Source organism: Marmota monax, unplaced genomic scaffold (assembly GCF_021218885.2).
Source record: "Marmota monax isolate L192 unplaced genomic scaffold, Marmota_monax_Labrador192_F-V1.1 WCK01_AAM20220418_F8-fsc00039, whole genome shotgun sequence".
Classification (NCBI taxonomy): Eukaryota; Metazoa; Chordata; class Mammalia; order Rodentia; family Sciuridae; genus Marmota; species Marmota monax.
Window position 1 is genome coordinate 14,077,069 of NW_026693602.1, and position 17,745 is coordinate 14,094,813.

Consider the following 17,745-nt stretch of genomic DNA (forward strand, 5'->3'; position numbering starts at 1 on the left):
CCGCCATGATTGTCCCAGGGTGAACCCAGGTCTGTTTCCCCCAGTGATTCCCCAGCATACTATAAATAGACAAAACCACTAGAGTGTTATGTGGAGTCTCATGACCCAGACTCTGGTGCCATCAAAGCAGGGAATGTGCCAGGTGTTCTTGATATTAGCTTAAGATAAAGCAGGTACATTCCAGCTTGGAGGCAGTCACTTTTGTCCTGACCATGATATAAGACCCCTCCTTCTGACCCAAACTGTGGGACTCCACTGGCCTTGCTGCCACCCTGAACCACACTCTGTCCCTCAGTCCCCAATAAATTGCACTCTGGGCAATTCTGGATCTGTCAGCCTCTTTCTTCAGTCTCATCAGATCTGGGGGTTGGTTCTCGTATACTGGGACCTGGTTGTTCTGAAACCATTACCCAAGAAGAGGTGAAAGAGTATGCTCCTGGCTACTGGGTGCCTCTGGCTACCATGCATGACAGGAGCCAGGTGCTGAAGAAGGCACAGGCACTAAGGAGCCTGCCCAGGAAGCCGAACCCTTTGCCCTGCAGTGTCTCTCAAGGCTCCCTTTACTGACGAAGCCTAACCTGATGCCATCTAACAAAAAGAAAACATGCAAAAGGCCCCTATCCGTTTTCTCAGAGCAGCAATAAAGAGGGAATTTGTAGCTGTGAGGCAAAAAATTGATACCTGACACATCCTCCAAGATAAGAACATCACCTTAATTCTTTGCTGAGTTGGGTTCCAGGAAAGTTCAATGTTGTCATAAATATCTTCAACAAAACTGCATAGTTTGTCCTGTGAATTCTTCCAGGAAGGATACAAAAGGGTGGTGAACGGGTATGGGCCTTTTAAGATTCGGAGGCCTGCAGGATGGGAGAAGAGGGGCTGGAACGCTCTTCTCTCCCCCCACCCTGTGAGGACACCTGGTTGTCCCCACCGCACCCCAGTGGGAGCACCATGTGAGCTTACTCTCCATGTGTCACCCTCTCCGGCACTGGAGGAGCACCCCAAAAATGTCATGGGAAGAAGTTCATCATAAAACGGAAAACTGCCCAAGGCTGGGTTTGAGGATTTTTTTTTAAGGTGGAATCAGAATAATTTTCTCCTCTTCCCCTTATTTTTCCATATTTTACAAATTTAATGTAGTGATTATGTGCTGTCTATAACTTTGGGACAAAATAATTTATTTTTACAAATAACAGCAAATATATACGTACCATATCCAGCTGCGTCTTGAAGTCTTACCAGCCCCAAGGTTTGGGATCCAGAAGGTGACCTTCTGGATCTAGCAGAGTTTTCTACAGACAATCCGAACCAGTTATCTATAGTTATCTCTGATCTAAGGTGACTGGGACCCAAGAGCAGTCTGGCCAATTGAAATCAGATAGATCGTCTACCCCAGTTGCGATTTTTAAAAACACACACCAATATATTTACAAAAGAAAATTAATGTCATTTCTTGAACCTTTAAAATTACCTGAGTAGGATATACATGCATCTGAGTGGAAGAGAAAATAAATATAAAGAATTAACCAAGGATTGGAATTCAAGCATTTCTAAGCAAAACCAGTAGGATATGAAACATCAGCACTTGCTTGCCTGAGAATGAGACTGTCAATCTCCTTTACTTCTAACAGAGGTTTGGAGGAACCCACTAAACACTGAATTCTCAGTTAATACCCATATTTGTTGGAAATTTTTGTTTAAACTTACCAACACAGAGCAGTGATGTCCCCACGAACCACAACTCCTATTTCTATTAGGAACTCTGCAATTCTAAAGTCTGGGACATCCTCATAAGAGGTATGGGGCAGCCACACCTTCCAATTACACAACAGCGTGTAAGGGAAAGAGAAAGAAACTGCATAACAGGAAAGAAATTCAAATAGCAAATGGTAAGGATCATAAAAAGATAGAAAAGCCTTGGTCAGACCATCGCCTGTGGCCTCTCACTGGTGCGTGGTTGGGAGTGCCAGTCAACAGACCACCTGAGGCAGTGGATGATGTCAGGAGGTCTCAAGGTCTCTTCCGTGGTTTAGCAGAGGTCGGAGGACCAGGGGCCCCTTAGGAAGAAGTGCTCAGTCAGCAGCAGAAGAAAAAGGAGAAAAGTTGTGAAGGAGGCTGTGGGGGAAGGCAAGTGCCAAGGGGATCCCGGGTGGCCAAGGAACGTCCTCACTCTAACACTGCAAGTTCCACGCCCAGGGAACCCCACAGTCAAGGGCGCTCCAGAATGCTTGGTGGCCCACTGCTCAGTCTGCCACAGATGGGCTCCTTTGGGTGCCTCTACAAATTAAAGGCTTTAAGGAACCAAGCCTCATGAACATTTCAGCAAATGACAGTAATGTGTGCCATTGTCCCCGGCTCCATTTATGCATATTCTCATTGCCCACAGAGGTGGGCCCTAGGGGTCCTTCAGATGAGAGATCAGGAGAAAAACTGGGTATGGTCAATCCTGGGTTCTGCTGGAAATGTCTGAGGAAAAAAATCACTTTTTCCCTCTGTTAACACTAAAATAGCAAGGCCTCCGGGAGAAAGAGGGCTGCCTCTGTGGGTCTTCTGACTATAGAATAAATCCTAATTGGAATCAGAGTCCCACATGCCTCAATTTTTTTATTAGCGCTCCCTTCAGGAAGCATAACTCAACAACTGAGTTACTCAATAATCAATCCTTCTATTTACTTGCTTCCTTTTAAAGACAGCAAAGGGAATCCCAATCCATATTCGCACAGACTTTCCTTGTTTCCCATCCAGTTCCCTCTCTCCGCCACCCTCTGGGATCCCCAGGAAACCTCCCTCCCACCCAGCCCACATGGTCTTCTTTCCATCCTCTCCTTCTCCGGGCTCAGCAGATTTCCTGTGTCCCATAAAGACCAAGCTCACTTTCATAGAGAGGCAGAAGCAGGGGAGAAACTGGGTCAGAAATTGTGGGATTCTTTAACAGGTGCCTCTGAGGACACTGGTGGCTGCTGTTCCACAGCACTCGGGTGTGGGTGTCTGGCACAGAGACCCCCCAGCATCGCGCTGCTGAAGAGGACCATGGCATTCACAGGCCCACTCCCCCAGTTCTGATAAATGAGAAAAGCAACGAAGCCCCTAAGCAACTCCTCTGAGGCTGCAAGGCAACTTTTCCATGGCTCCGTGGGATGGCTTTAAGTCCTGTGAGTTGTGGTTATCAGAAGGAATAACTGTCCTCGTCCTCCAGCCGGGGATCACAGAAACACACCTGGAGTGGAACGAGTTGAACGAGGTGCCTCCGCCCACCGTGCCTGCTTCTCCCCCCCCTGGCCCTTTGCCTTTCTCTCTGGGTGTTGCACAGAGAGGACGCACTGGGGAGGAGCCTGGGGAGCGGCAGAGGGTAGTGTCCTAAAGGACTTGGGGCAGACTTGGGGCTGGTGGATGTTTGGAGGGATCAAAAGAGTGGGCTTGCACTGGACTGGGGGGTCTCAGGAGGTGGGAGCATCTTAGTAAGTGTTATCTAAACAGAGGGAAGATAGACAAAGGGTACAGCTGTCCTTGGTAAAGAATGAGGAGTTGCTCATACAGGCCATTGGTCATTTCTGTGGATTGGACAATGTTCATATTCTATGTTCAGATGTGATCACACATTGATCTTGTTTTTTCCTTAGTCTTCACTATCAAATAGTGGCCTTGTCTCATGGTGATGTCCTGTGATGCATTTCTCTATCTTATTTTTTTTAAGCTTGCAATATGCTTTTTTTTTTCACATACACACAATTTCTTCTTGGTGTATACAGTGGTATATAATGGTGGGACTTGTGCCATATTCAAACGTGCACACAATACAATATATAATTAGGCCAGTAGCATTTCCCAATATTCGTCTCCCCGCACCTTGCCTGCTTCTCCCTCCCCTGTCCCTCTACTTCACTGATTTCCCTTCAATTTTTATGAGATTTCCCCCACTCTACCTTTCTTTTTATTCTTCCTCTTGAGCTTCCACATATGGGAGAAGACATACCACCCTTGACCTTGTGATTTTGGCTGATTTCACTTAACACCATTTTCTCTAGTTCCATCCATTTTCCTGAAAATAACATTATTTCATTTTTCTTCATGGCTGAATAAAACTCTGTTGCGTATGTGTACCACATTTTCCTTATCCATTCATCCATTGATGGACACCGAGGCTGGTTCCATAGTTTGGTTGTTGTGAATTATGCTGCACGTGTGTGCATGTATCACTGTAGTATAATGACTTATAATGTAGTGTAATGACTTATAATGTAGTATAATGACTCAAGGCAAATAGCAAGAGATGGTATAGCTGGGTCATATGGTGGTTCCATGCCTAGTCTTTTGAGGAACCTCCATAATAATTTAGTAGATGTAATAATTTACAAACCCATGAAAAGTGTAAACATGTTTCTTTTTATCCATATCCTCTCCAGCATTTATTATTGTTTAGGGTTTTTTGTTGTGGTGGTGGTGCTGGGGATTGAACCCAGGGCCTCATGCATGCAAGGCAAGCACTCTACCAACTGAGCTATATCCCCATCCCTTATTGTTTGTATTCCTGATGACTGACATTCTGACTGGTATGAGATGAAATCTCAGTGAAGTCTTAATTTTCATTTCCCTAATTGCTAATGATGCTGAGTATTTTTTTCATTTGTTCCCATCTGTATTTCTTCTTTTGAGAGTTGTTTGTTCAATTCGTTTGCCCATTTATTAATTGGGTTATTTGTGGGGGTTCTTGGTGATAAGTTTTTCGACTTCTTTATATTAATCATCTGTCAGAAGAGTAGCTAGCAACAATTTTCTCCCATTCTGCAGGTTCTCTCTTCTCATTCCAGACTGTTTTCTTTGCTGGGCAAAAGCTTTTCAACTTGATGCCATCCCATATATTAACTCTTGGCATTATTTTCTGAACTTTAGGGGACCTATTGAGAAAAATCATTGCCTGTGCCCACATGCTGGAGTGCTGACCCTATGCTTTCTTCTAGAAGTTGCATAGTTTCTGATCTAATTCCTCCTATGTCTTTGATCCATTTTGAGTTGATTTTTGTGCAGAGTGAGAGACAAGGGTCTAGTCTCATCCTTCCATATATGGGTGACCAGTTTTCCCAGCACCATTTATTTAAGAGGCTGTCTTTTCTCCAATGTGTGTTTTTGGCACCTTTGTCAAGGATCAGATAACTATCTGTGTGGATTTGTCTCTGTTGTCTTCCATTCTGTATCATTGGTGTCTGTGTCTGTTTTTATGACAATACCATGAGGTTTTTGTTAGGATAGCTCTGTAGTATAATTTGAAGTCAGATATTGTGATGCCTCCAGCATTGCTTTTTTGGCTTAGAATTGCTTTGGCTATTCTGGGTCTAATTATTCCAAATTAACTTTAGGGCTATTTTCTCTAGTTCTGCAAAGAATTGTCAATGAATAACATTATTTTGTTGGTGATTGCTTTGAATCTGTATATTATTTTTGATAGTATGGCCATTTTAGCAACATAAGTCTTCCTATCCATGAATATAGAAGGTCTTTCCATCTCTGTGTCTTCTTCAATTTCTTTCTTTAAGGTTCCATAGTTTTTATTATAGAGGTCTTTCACTTCCTTGGTTAGATTTATTTCTAGGGATTTTATTTTTCCTTTAGTTATTGTGAATGGGATTGATTTCCTGATTTCTTTCTCAGCAGATTTGATGTTGGTGTATAGAAAAGCTATTGATTTTTGTATGCTGGGCTTAGCAACCTGCTATTTTGCTGAATTTGTTTATCACTTCTAGCAGTCTTTTGGTGGAATTTTTTTTTTTTTTGCCTCTTATATGTATAGGATCATATCATCTACAGGGTAATTTGACTTCTTCCTTTCCTATTTTTATCCCTTTTATTTCCTTCTCTTGCCTAATTGGTCTTGCTAGAATTTCTGGTACTATATTAATAGGAGTGGTGAGAGTCGACATTCTTGTCTTGTTCCAGATTACGAAGGAAATGCTTTCAGTTTTTCTCCATTTACTATGAAGCTGATTTGGGTTTTTCATATTTATCCTTTATGAAGTTGAAGTAGGTTCCTTCTATCTCTAATTTACTAGTGTTTTTAATTATGAATGGGTAATGAATTTTGCTAAAGTTCCTCTCTGTATCTATTGAGATGACTAAGTAATTTTTGTCCTTAATTCTACTTATGTGATGAATTGCATTTATTGATTTGCATATGTTAAACCATCCTTGCATCTCCAGGCTCAAACCAACTTGGTCATGATGTACAATCTTCTCAATATGTTGCTGAACATGCTTTGCTGATAATTTAGAAAGGATTTTTCTTCTAAGTTCATCAGAAACGTTGGCCTATAGTTTTCTTTTCTTGATGTGTCCTTGTCTGTTTGGGGTATGAGTGTGATACTGGCTTCATAGAATGAATTTGAAAGTGTTCCATCCCTTTATATTTCATGGAATTATTGGAGGAATATTGGCATTAGTTCTTATTCAAAGGTTTGGCAGAATTCAGCTGAGAGTCCATCTGGCCCCAGGCTTTTCTTTGTAAGAGGGCTTTTTATTATTGCTTCTATTTCATTGCAAATTATTGATCTGTTTAGGTTTTCTGTGTCCTCTTGATTCAATTTTGGAAATATGTGTCTACAAAAGTATCCATTTCTTCTAGGTTTTCCAATTTATTAGAGTATAGTCCAATAGTCCCTAATGATCCTCTGGATATCTGTGCTATCTGTCAAGATTTCTCCTTTTTTGTTTTTTTTATTTATTTTTTATTTATTTTATTTATTTTTTTTATTGGTTGTTCAATAAAAATTATTTTTATATTCAAATTATTTTTATTAATTTGAATCTTTCTTTCAGTTAGTTTGGCTAAGGTTTTTCAATCTTGTTTATCCTTTCAAAGAATCAAGTCTTTGTTTCATTGATCCTTTGTGTTATCTTTTTATTCTCAGTTTCATTGATTTCAGCTTTGACATTAATTATTTCCTTTCTTCTACTGGATTTACAATTGGTTTGTTCTTCTATTTTAAGGGTATTGAGATGTATCATTAGGTTATTTATTTGGGATCTTTCTGATTTTCTTATGTAGGCACTCAGAGCTATAAACTTTTCTAGTAGAACTGATTTCATACTGCCCCCAGAGCTTCTGGTAGGTTATATTACTGTTCTTGTTTGAGTCTAAGAAATTTTTAATTTTTTCCTTGATTTCTTCTATCATCCATTCATCAGTTCATAAGTGCATTACTCAATCTTCATAAGCTTATATAGTTTCTGTAGGATTTTTTTGGCTGATTTCTATTTCATTTAATTATGATCTGATAAGATGCAAGGAATTATATCAATTTTTTTAGTATTTACTAAGAGTTGCTTTTTGTCCTAAAATATGGTCTAAACATAACATTCCCCTAAAATTTGGGGGAATGTTCCATGAGCCACTCAGAAGAAAATGCATTCAGCTGTCATTGGATGAAATACTCTGTAGATGTCTGCTAAGTCCATTTTATCTATAATATTTTTCAAGTTTGATGAGTCTTTACTGAGTTTATTTCTAGATGACCTATTCATTAGTGAGAGGTATTCTGAAATCACCCAGTATTGTGCTGAGGTCTAGCTGAGGCTTTATTCAAGTAGTGTTGATTTTCCCACATTTGGGGCATACATGTTTATTATTACTATATATTCTTGTTGGATTGTTCCCTTCACCAGTATGAAGTGACCTTCTTTGTCTCTTCTGATTAATTTTGGTTTGAAGTCAGCTTTGTCAGATATGAGAGTGGCTACTCCTGCTTATTTTTAGTCTCCATTCACATGATGTACCAATTTCCATCTTTCCACTTTCAGGCTGTGGCTGTCTTTGCCTCTGAGATGGTTGGTTCTCTTGCAAACAACATATAGTTAGGTCTTGTTTTTTAATCCATTCTGTTAGCCTATCTAATTGGAGAGTTGAGACTATTTACATTAAATATTATTATTATTAGAGAGATGTTTATTAATCCCTGCCATTTTGATTTCTTTTCTCTTCTCTTTTTAACTGAGAATTGAAACCAGGGGCACTTTAGCACTGAGGTAAGTCCCTAACCCCTTTGAGACAGGATCTAACTAGGTTGAATGGGGACTCACTAAGGTCCTGAGGCTGTCCTTGAACTTGCTATCCTCCTGCTTTAGCCTCTTGAGTCACTGGGATTATTGATTCCATTCTAATGCATAATTTGGTCTTGTTTCTCATTTGCTTGGCTATACTTCAAATGATAATTGTTCATTCATTTGTGAGCTCTGGGTTTTTGTTGTGGTTGTTTTTTGTCTGTTTGTTGCATTTCTTATACATGCAGTGTTTCTTTAAATAAGTTCTGTAGTGTGGGTTTAGTAGTGAGGAATTCTTTAAGTTTCTGCTTATCTTGAAAGATTTTTATTTCTTGATTGATTTTGAAGGATAGATTTGTTGGATATAGCAATCTTGACAGTTATTTTCTTTCAGGACTTGGAATACATCATTCTAAGCCCTCTTGGCTTTTAGAGTTTTTGCTGAGAAATCAGAAATAACTCTGATTGACTTCCTCAAAATGTGACCTGATGTTTTTCTCTTGAGGCTTTTAAAATTCTATCCTTGTTTTGAATGTCAGGCATTTTTATTATAATGTGTCATGGAGAGGTTCTTTTGATATTGTCTATTTGGAGTTCTGAATGCTTCCTGTGTCTAGATGTCCATCTCTTTCTCAAGGTTTGGAAATTTTTCCATTATTATTTTTCTGAAGAGGTTATCCATGCCATTATCCTGCATCTCCCAACCCTCCTCAATTTCAGTATTCTTAAATTATCCCTCTTAATGTTGTCCAGAAGTTCTTGTGTATTCTGGTCACGGGTACTTATTTTCTTTTCTTTAATACTCTCTGAATGTTCAAGGTTGGCCACTTCATTTTCCAGCTCTGAGATTCTGTCTTCACAGTGGTCTACTCTAATAGAGAGATTTTTCAACTGACCTTTTTTCTTTCTTTCTTTCTTTCTTTTTGATATATTATGTCTTTCATTTCCAAGATTTGTTTGATTCTTTGTCAATATCTCCATCTTCTTATTAAATTTCTCATTCATATCCTGTAGTGACATCCTTAATTCATTCAGGTTTTCTTTTTGTATTCTCTTGGAACTCATTGATCATTTTTACAATCATTCTTTTGAATTCTTTATCTGATATTTCATCCACTTCAATATCTTTTGGTAGATATTTTGAGTGATTTTCTGGTGAATTATGAACTTTAGGAGATGTCATGTTACCTTGTTTGTGTGTGTGTGTGTGTGTGTATACACACACATATGTATAATATCTTATATTAATGTGTTGAGTTTTATGCATCCATTGGGATGGATTTCTCTTTCGCACTTATATTTGGTCATTTCAGGACACAGTCCACTCTTGCCAAAGTGTCCTAGAATGATCTATATTGAGACCCCCCTCATAGATGTGGTATCCACAGGCTTTGTGTAAATGCTGTTTTTGTGTAGCAGTGGATGTCCATGAATGGCACCTGAGGGCTCACCCTTGCCACTCCTATGTGGGACTCGGTTGTTAGTTTGGGTTTTTGCCTCTTCTCTTCTTTGTACTAAAGTGTAGCTAAAGTTTTGTGTTGTTAATTTGTGTGTGGAGCAAGGTGTACCATCTTCTGACTGAGTTCAGTTCAGCATCGGAGTCTCTACCCTGTGAACTTATAGTCCCCTGTAGATTCCCAGTACCTCACAGAAAGGAGGGAAATGAACAATAGCAACAGCCAGTTCAAACAATGAACAAGCTCAAAATAAAACACAGTTCTTATTATGATTAATAATAATAAGCATTAATTTTTAGCACATAAATGGGAATAGTGAGGCCAGCAATTTCCAACAGCAAAAACAATAAATAACTGTGAACTAGATCTGGCATTCAAACAAACAGCAGATGTCAACTATGTCATCCACAGCAGCAATAACAGCTAGCATGAGTGGTGGGGACAGAAGTTATATACACCAATTAGTTTTTAAAATGATTCTTAAAAACACAGTTCATTAAGAGAAAAGAGATTGTAATAGGAAGATTGAAGAGAATTTACAATACTCAAAATGTGAATAGAGACAAAAGAGACATAGCAAATGATGGTTATAAAGAGGAAAAAAACTGGAAAAAAACAAAGTAAAAGAAGAGAAGAAAAAGAGAGAACAAGGGTATTTGGCCATTAAGGGAGAAGGAGAGAAAGAAAAACAAGAGTACAAACAATAAAAACAAAACAAAACCAAAATTAACAAACCCAAAACCTAATCCTCAAAAAACAAGGCAAAGAAAAATACCTACATTTAAAATGGGAAAAAATAAACAAGTGTGTGTGTGTGTATGTGTCCACAAACAAACAAGAACAGCAAGCACACCAAAAATAAAAATGGAAAAAAAGATTCTTAATGAAAAATGAAAGAATCATCTCCACTGAGGTGGTTATGGTTAAAACAGTTGATGAGCCTGGATGGTCACTGCCTAAGCCCAACTGTTCTTCCTTCCATTTCTTCTTTGGCTTTTTGTGTTGCTCACCAAGCTGCCAATTGTAGTGGCCTAAGACTGGAGCTGGTTGAGATAGCTCTCAGCTTTCCTTCTCACCATTATGTGGTATGATGGGATGGAAAGTACTTTCAGTTGGAGCTTTGTCTGCACAGACCAGATCACTGTCCTCCTAGGGTGGGGTTGCAGCAGAGTTCTACCAATGGAGTCCTGGAGGCTGAGGTTTAGGTCTAATTAGGCCTCAGGGGCTTTGTTGGGTGGTTTCTGCTGTAGAGAGAATTGATTAACACACCCTTAGGCCCTGGCAGTTGTCTGTCTCAGTCAGAATCTAGATCTCAGAGCCTTCTAAGCCGCTCTGACAGTCCAACATTGAGTTTTAATGAGATCCTTCTAAGAATTCTACTCATGGGATAGGGGGGTCAATCATCCACACTCTTTGCTGCCCACAAACACAGCCTTCCCCTGCTTAGTCCCTGAATGTGTTCACACCTGCCTCTTCATATTCTAGACCCTCTTTAGCTGCTCGCGTGAGCTGACTGATTCAAAGGAGAAGCGAGTTGGGCTCTCCTACACTTTTCCAACTCCTACACTTTTTTGAATTCTGTGGGTGCAATCTTCTCTGTGCCTGTTTCACTAATGTTCTGCTAGGTACACTCTAGGTCACACAGTAGGGGCTTGCAGGGACAGTATGGCAGTATTTTCTGTGACCTCCTGGCTCCACAGCAGCAGCCCCAGTGTGAGTACTTCAAGATGGCTTCACCTCCCCTCAACCAGCTGAGAAATACAAAGCACTTTTCAAGCACCAGTGCACAGTGAAGCTTCTGGATCAGCTAAATTCAAGCTGCTTTTCTGATATACAGGTTTTACCATCCCAAATTGGTCCATTGTGTTTCTCCCTGTGTTCTCCCTCCCTCTCTGCTGAATCACTACCACTGTTGCAATCAGCTTAGCTGCAATGTGCTCTTTCTTCCTTGTTTAATGTACCCAAATTTCTGAGTCTCTAAGACACTCTGACAGTCCAATATTGAGCTTTAATGAGATCCTTCTTTCACTCACCTGTCTAAGAAGCAGTACTCCTGCTGTGCAAATCCCAAGCCACAGAGCAACTAGGAATGCAGCTTCCTCTAGCCCGCCATCTTGAATTTCCTGTGAAGTGCTTGTTTCAACAGGAGAATACCAAGACCACATGGCCATCCAGATCCTGGGCATTGGGGACTGTTTTCTCTTTGTCATGACAGTGACACTTTTAGGGTCCCAGTATTGTTTTATTTGTTAAGTCTTTTTTTTTTAAATTTTTTATTGTTGGCTGTTCAAAACATTACATAGTTCCCAGTATTGTTTTAATGTTCATTACTAACTTAGAATGTAGTTCTATTATGATTCTCATTCTCATAGGAAGAAATAAAGGCTTTGTGAGGTGGGTAATTTGCCCCACACCAAGTTAAAACTAGGCATTCTTTCTCCAAGGTCTGCCCTTTGGCCCTGCGTGGTGTGGACTGCAATACCACAGACAGGAGCTGGACTTAATCCCTAGAGATCTGGAACAATTTCACAGTAAATACGATAGAGAGATTGAAAGTATCCAAGAGCTTCGGGCTGCAGTGAGTGAATGGACCAGAAGACACCAGGATGGAAGGAGAGAAAATGTGGAAAAACCAACTGTGACATTGAGACCATAAAAACCCTCCTTGGGAATAGACCAATAAAGGGAAAGCTGACTTACAGTTCCTTATCTGAAGGAAGACTTTTATGATTTAGAAAACTGTTTTAAACTTTACTCTGTGTTTTCAGCATGAATTTAAATTGAGTGACAGAGGAAGGAAAGTGAGCAGCATGTGCCCTGGCCTCGTCCGTCAGCATCTCCATGCCGTCAAATGGGAGAGCAAAACTGTTTGGGCTTTGTGACGGAAGCTGCAGGTACCTGGCAGTGCCAACAACTTAATCATAATGATTAGGAGAGAAATATGGTTATTAATAGACTTATAAATGCATTCACTTTTCAGAATCACCCTCAAAGTGAAGTGACAGAATGAAATTCAAATTAATACACTAAGGCCCCCATTCTTTGTTCCCATACTGCACCCCCACTCCTCCTGATTTTAGTGGGTGTTCTGATCTCAGAGAAAGAGCAGGTGCTGGATATCCATGTATTTCTAGTATTAGAAAGAATTCTTCTCTCTGAAAATTCCAAGGCAGCCAAAATCTTAACATTACCACATGCTACCTCCTGTGCTCCCCTTCATGGATCCAAGTAGTAGCTCTGAGAGACCAAATGCACTCCTTTCTCAAACTGGAGAACACAGCTCTTTCAGGTGTGGGATGGGAATGTTGGGGAGCTGGTTTGATAAAAAGAGAAAAATGGGGGTGTAAAATTTGCCCCCTACTCTTTGTAGCCCTTTTACCCTTTCAGAAATCATCATTTGACAATTTTGTGTGCCTCTACAGTGTGACGGGCACTGTGCCAACCCCTAGGAATAAAAAGCCAGTGAAGAACTGGTCACTACCCTCAAAAAATCGATTTAGATGGTGTTGTCTAACCTTTCTCTGCAAAACTCCTTGGATAGTGTTTAACAGATGTTTCCCGTTGGTGATGATCTCAACGATGGTGATGGTGACAGGTTACCGCTGTCCACAAGCACAAGTGCCCAATATTTTAAAAGCCATCCCGAAGAAACTCATCCTCACCCAAACAGTGGATCCATGTTGAGCAACTATTTGTGCCGTGAAGACAGCAGTCTGGACTCTGTGAGAGGGTCAGGAAATCCATCTCTACCCAGGAAGGCCTGGGGTCCTATAAGCTCACCCTTTAGAGTAGAAATTCCCAGGCTGGCCTTGAGTGTCTCCAGACGTCAGAAATAATAAATAGGCAGTCAAGGTTTGGCTTCTAAGGTAGGCTGAAAATTGGCCCAGGAAAGCAGCTCGGGACATGAAAGCCATATGAGCTCTTGCCAGTTCATCCTCCCTAGCCCTCGACTTAAGAAAGATGTATCTGACAGGTAAATCACCTGACTGTGTCATTAACTGAAGTGACCAGTTCCCTTCCAAAGTGTTAGTGAGCACTGAGTGAGAGCTGCAGGGTTAAGTGACGAGAACATGGATAATTTTCCAGGATATTTTTTTGGAAGGTGGGGGAAGTTTGGGGGTTGAACCCAGGACCTCAAGCGTGACAAGCAGGTGATGTACCACTGAGCTACATCCCCAGCACCACAGCGTCTCCTAGGAAATACCAACCACTGATTATGGGATGGATTATCTGCAGATGATAGCTGCTTCTGAGCCACTAAGAAAGACTACCTCACACCACCACCAAGAGCCCAGACCCGACCCTGGAAGTCACCTGCTCCTCTAGTTTCCCAGCCCCTGGCCCCCTTCGCCAGTCCCTGGCTGGACTCCACGTCTGCTCCACCTTTTCATTTGGGATGACTGTAGTTTCTTCACGTTTGCTGTCTTGAGAAATCTTGAGCCACAGAGATGAGGATGAAATGTGGACTATGACACACTTTTTTGCACAGCACAGAGAGGGGTTGGTCCTAGATTAAAACTGGGGACTCTTAGCCCCAGTAACAAAGAAGGTGGTTCATTACTGACAACTGAGATCAAAATTTTAAGAATCTCCTTAGTAAACCTCTCCTATCAATTAAAAGTAGCCAGCCACGAAGTAACTAACATTTACTGAGTGCTTACTATGTCTGGTCCTCTGTAGAGTGCTTAATATTTTCTATTTATTTTCATATCAGTCTGACAAATTTAAAATTATTATCCTCAATAAATTCTACAAAATGTTCCAGAAACTCAAAGAAGGTAAAGAACTTAACTAAGTTTACCCAATTAGTAAATAGAAGAGCTGGGCTTGAAGCCCAAGTCTGCCTAATGTCTAAGCTTTTCATTGCATGAGGGGGTCTTGAAGGTGACAGACCCTCTCCCAGGATCGCTGCCAAGACAGTCAGGAAGTCCTGCTTTAACTCTTCCAGAAACCTGACCCAGGAGCACATATATTCTCACCCCTCAGATTATCTAAATACATTTGTGATTTTCATTAAAGCAAAATAGCAATTATGTACTTGAAATATTTATAAAATAAGTCAACTACATTTGAGGGAAAATGGAAAAGCATTGTAATTAAACAGATCTGCACACACGGCAGGGTGTTTTTCTAACAAAAAGAGTAAGGAGTAACGCTGCTAATAAAAACAATGAGGATCTCGTTTAAATGTTCTAATAACTCATTTAAGCACTGTTCTGAGTGGAACTGCATATTAGTAATTTCAAATAAAGTCTTTGATGAAAGATTAAATATATCTTCTGCTCATTCTCTTCTGCAAAGCTAGTGATTCAAGTGGGCTAATTTGTTCCCTTTCTTCTAGTGAAATGTTTTAAGTGATCTATAAATGTTTTCCCTCTTCTATTCATATTATTCATATGAATAATAATGAATAAGGACTTACACGGATGCACTGTAAATGCGGGTGCCCTCACCCTAACCACCACGATACACCCACAAACACACACTGAATTCTCATTTGGGCTTCCAATAAGAAATGGGTATATCTCACATCTCACAAAATAAATACTCACTCAGTAAACTATGTAAAATAGGAACAAACTTAAAACAATTGATTGGTCACCTTTAAAAAACTTATGCTAATTAATAAAGAGTAGCGTTTTTTCCAAAAAGGGATATTCTATCTTTAGAACATATATCTTTAGAATATCTTTAGAATTGAGTTCTTCCAGCAGAAATTAAGATTGGCTGATTGAGTTGTAAGCTGAAATTTTTCTCACTTTCAAATTTAACAATATTCAGCATCAGTAGCTTCTAAGCCAGTGTGAAGAACACAAGCCACCCAATTTTAGTCCCTTTGGGATATAGGACACAGGGGTTGTGTCACTGTGATCAAAAGACCTGACAAGAACAACTTAGAGGAGGAAAAGTTAATTTTGGCCCACCGTTTCAGAGGTTCAGACCATGGTTGGCGGACTCCATGGCTGTGGGCCTGAGGTGACGCAGAATGTCATGGCAGAATGGCGACTCGGAGGAAAGCAGCTCAGGACACACTGCTTCCTCCAGCCACCCCTACCTGCCCACCCTTAGTGCCCAGTTAGTCCACTGAGTAGGTTACAGTTCTTTCAATGTGATTGTTTCACCTCTGAAAATTCTTACATTGTTCACAGATGAGCTTTTGGGGGACTGACTCCTCATATCAGTGTGAAATGACATTCATACGCTGTGAAATGCTAACCTAAAGGAAAAAATTCACACTTAATCAACATATCAGATTGGTCCTTTAAAAAGATCCCAGTTGAGACTCCATATTGGACAACACTGGAGACTTTGGCTGCAGAGTTGTACTGAAACTCTAAAGAGAATCGTGCAGAGTACTTGGCACACTCTCCGTGGTCAATCTGGTGTCTCCTCAGCTCTTGAAGTCCTCCTCAGAAGAGAGGCAATACCTTATTACTTCTTATTACTTCCATGTCTAGTGTATCAGGCCTTTGACAAATATGCACTGAACAGAATAAGCGAATCCATCGACATGCAGCGCACAGTGACTCTACCTGAGTATGCATAGTTTTGATGTTTTCTTCTTGCGGTATGATCGGACAAAAATCCTAATTTCAAAAAAGCTGATGAAGTCTCATTCCTGGAATTCACAAAGCCGGTTGTGACGTAAAGATGTTGATTTTGGCCCAGAGAACTGGGTATTCAGGCAGATCACATTCTCTCTGTGGAAAAGAGTCAGCTTTATCAAATCCAACCCTCAGGGTTCTGCCCAGTCTCCTTCCAGTCCAGGACTGAAACATTCCCAAAGAGGAAAACTATACTAAGAGAAGCCCAAGGATCCCAGTTCAGCTGCCTGCTCCAAGTTCAGGTGACATGAAACCCTGAGCTCCTCAAAGACATGTAGACCCACTTAGCACAGAATCATCCCCTGAGCAGTGCCCAGGGAGCCTGAGGGGAGTGAGGGCTCCCTCGCTGGACAGGTCCTCAAAGGAACAGGTTCTTATTTGGCAACAGAGGTGCAAATTTGAGCTGTCTCCTGATAAAGGGGACTGCTTTATTTCAAGAAATTTGTGTACTTTTCTCCTATCCCCAGGTTAGGGTTCCACTTCCCAAGTCTGCTTCTTCCAGAACTTTCCATTGCTTTTCCACCTGTCGGCCACTCTGACCATACCCGCTGAGTCCTGACCACATCCTGGTACTAATTTCAGAACGTTCTTCCTTCAGGTCAGAGGTCCAGTCAATTTTCAGATTCGTACACCAGGTCAGCCCGAGGAAGAGAATCGCACTGAGGACCAGGTTGAGAGAAGGTGCCATGTGGTTGATCTGAGAGCAGAAACAGTGTATTTTATATTTCCTCCCAGGGATCAGCATAATTCTGAGTGCCCAGACTTACAGTTCTATATTCTTCACTATAGTTTTCTACCTCAGGTTGAAAAGATTTCCCATGATGGATAAAAATGAAGGAAGGAATAACTATGTGCTATCCTGTTCACCTCAGGCACATGCTCGTGCACACACACACCACACACACACACACACACATTTTTCTTGGAAATGAAAAGTGGGATCTCGTGATTTAAGCCTCTTCTGAAACCTATCAGTGTCTTTGATGTTTTCGCCTTAGGGCCCTATGATTCTAACTCTGTATGAGGTCAATCTACCTTTTTGAAATAATCCTTTAAGGGTGATAGAGTAGGCTTCTTTAATCGACTAAAGATAAAACAAAAGGAAATTGGTTTATATTATAGCAAGTGTGATTTGGTTACTTACAAAAAGTTCTGGATGATGAGAACTTGTGTCAATAGCATGTTTGAGTGGAAGAGAAGAGGGTCCCAGTTCTGAAGGATTTGTTGACTCTATAATAGATTGATGGCGACCTAATCAAGCTATTTGATCTCTCTGAATTCAACTGTTGCAAGTTTTAAATGAGATGGTGTTAAGAAAACTACTTAATACATCAAAAAGGTTTTTTTTAATAGTGTATTATTTTCATGGTGTAAACCCAGATAGAAAACCCTAACTCCAGTTTTTCATTATTAACATACAATTAATTTGAGTCTTCTTTCACAAGAAAGAACAGAGGAGTGGGATGTGGAATGTTTGAAGTCCTATTTAGACAAATGAGTCAAGAAGGGAAGGGGGCCACTTTGGGAGCATAAACAGTGTGGATTGAAGGTAGAAAACAGTAAAGAAGACAGCAGCATTCTTCTCCATTAAGGGTGGCCAGATAAGAACTTCAGGAGGAAAATGAGGGCTAAGAAGAGTGGGAAAGAAGATAGTA

The 17,745-nt window shown here is 40.6% G+C and overlaps 1 long non-coding RNA gene and 1 other non-coding gene across 3 annotated transcripts in view; both read right to left on the reverse strand.

Annotated features, from left to right (window-relative positions):
- The window catches only part of LOC124103067 (uncharacterized), a 93,056-nt gene that overhangs the window by 57,916 nt on the left and 17,395 nt on the right, over window positions 1–17,745 (reverse strand). The window lies entirely within an intron of this gene.
- On the reverse strand, window positions 4,436–4,508 carry Trnaa-ugc (transfer RNA alanine (anticodon UGC)). The gene has a single exon. It is a non-coding gene; the product is annotated as a tRNA-Ala (tRNA).